This window comes from Chiroxiphia lanceolata, chromosome 2, assembly GCF_009829145.1.
Source record: "Chiroxiphia lanceolata isolate bChiLan1 chromosome 2, bChiLan1.pri, whole genome shotgun sequence".
Classification (NCBI taxonomy): Eukaryota; Metazoa; Chordata; class Aves; order Passeriformes; family Pipridae; genus Chiroxiphia; species Chiroxiphia lanceolata.
Genome location: NC_045638.1, coordinates 91,942,297 through 91,944,179, shown reverse-complemented (window position 1 = coordinate 91,944,179; position 1,883 = coordinate 91,942,297). Strand labels below are relative to the sequence as shown.

Here is a 1,883-nt window from a genome sequence, read left to right as displayed (position 1 = left end):
CCCGGAAGCGGCGCTGCCCGGCCGCGGAAGCCGCTTCCGCCCATCCCGCCCGGCACTTCCGCCCGCCCCCGCCGCCATTTCGGGTCTGTGCGTCGGCCCCGGGCGGGCCCCGCGAGAGGTGAACGGGGCGATGGGAGGAGTGGAGCATCGCTCTTACGGGGGAAAGAAGCTGCGCCTGTTCAGCCTTGAGAAGAGGCGACTGAGAAGGGACCTCATCAATCTGTATAAATACCTAAAGCGGGGCAGGGGGGAAGGGAGGGGGAGAGGATGGATGCAGACTCTTCTCAGTGGTGCCGAGCAATAGGACGAGAGGCAAAGGGCAGAAACGGTTGCACAGGAGGTTCCACCTGAACATGAGGAAGAACTTCCTTACTGTGCAGTGACCGAGCATTGGAACAGGTTTCCCACGGAGGTTGTGGAGTTTTCCTCACTGGAGATAGTCCAGAACCGGCTGGACGGAATCCCGTTCCACGTGCTCTAGATGACCCTGCTTGAGCAGGGAGGTTGGACCAGATGAGCAACTGTGGCCCCTCCCAATCTTACCCATTCTGTGCTCTGAGCGAGGAAGTGCTGTTGACGTGTTACTATTGGTTTCCATTCACCATGGAATTCCCCAGTGAGGAGCAGCTGCTGCTGTGTCATAAATGAGACAGTCTTTGCTGTGAAAGACTTATGGTACAACACAGCTAAAGAATGGAATGAAGTTAAGACCGTTTTCTCTTTTCCTTCCTCTTGCCAGTACCATCCTAGTGACCACACACCACAGGTCACTTCTGGGTTAGAAATCCTCGTGCCATGGAGTTCAGGAGCTTCCCCCGCTGTCCTTTGCTACATGCACAGTGTGGCATTGTGCTGGGTTAAGAGGGTGAGGTCATGCGTGATTATGAAGGAACTGAGACAAAATTATCCTACTTCTTTTGATCCTTAGGGTCTAGGATACGCAGGATTGATGTTTGAAGAGGTCAGCGTTAATCTAGCATCCTATACCGTTTAGGAGGCACTGGTTTTGTTTGGCAAATACTACATTTCATCCACCCTTCTGCTGGGTACTCACTGCCACCCTTTTTTTTTTTTTCTGGACAGTCTGTACAATGTCAGTCACTGCTCAGGACTGAGTGCTCCCACATTCTGGCCACGAGGAGAAGTGACTAAATTTGGGGTTTTTTCCTCTTTCCTCCCAAAGATCTTCCAAGACACCCTGCCTTTATTTATATGGATATACTGGGATTAAGTCTTCCAGCAGCCTCCACTGCAAGACTGAGGAGCCGTTATATAAATGAACTACAACTGTTTGAACTATCAACCCTCTTGTAGTTAAAACTATTTGGTTAATTCAGAGATCCTCTGTGTTCTGAAGATGGTGTTTTCCATTCCTATTCCTACAGTCATTTAAGTTATTTATGACATATTTTTAATTATTCAAAACACATTTCTCAGTCTTTTCAGTTCTCATATGAAGCAGCTGGCTTCAGTTAGCTGAACATTATTGTTAAGCCTCACTTTAAAGTACTTCGAAATTCTTGTATAAATTGCCTTACACTCTTAATTAAGGGGAAGGATGTGGCTGTTACATAAAAAAACCCCTGCTCCCTAAACCAGAATCCCCCAAATGCATCCTGCCTGGGGCTACCAGGCTAAATGGAGCTGATGTTAAGAATGAGACATTCTCAGACATCACTAATTTGGTTAAGAGACCACCTGGGAATCCATCTTACCCTCCAAGCCAAGGCTAGGAATGTGTCAAAATACTAGACCACTGAAGTGGAGAGACAAGCTCCCTCTGGACTTCTTGCCACTGCAGATACAAACTATAAGGAAAAGAGGAGACACTTGCCTAAAATCTAAATGGTAAATCTTAGTAAAATGTACAAATATGTCTTTAA

The 1,883-nt window shown here is 47.6% G+C and overlaps 1 long non-coding RNA gene across 1 annotated transcript; it reads left to right on the top strand.

Annotated features, from left to right (window-relative positions):
* The first annotated feature begins 57 nt into the window (after positions 1-57).
* LOC116783496 lies at positions 58-1,883 on the top strand. The gene is made up of 2 exons (XR_004355715.1): positions 58-865; positions 1,184-1,883. It is a non-coding gene; the product is annotated as an uncharacterized LOC116783496 (long non-coding RNA).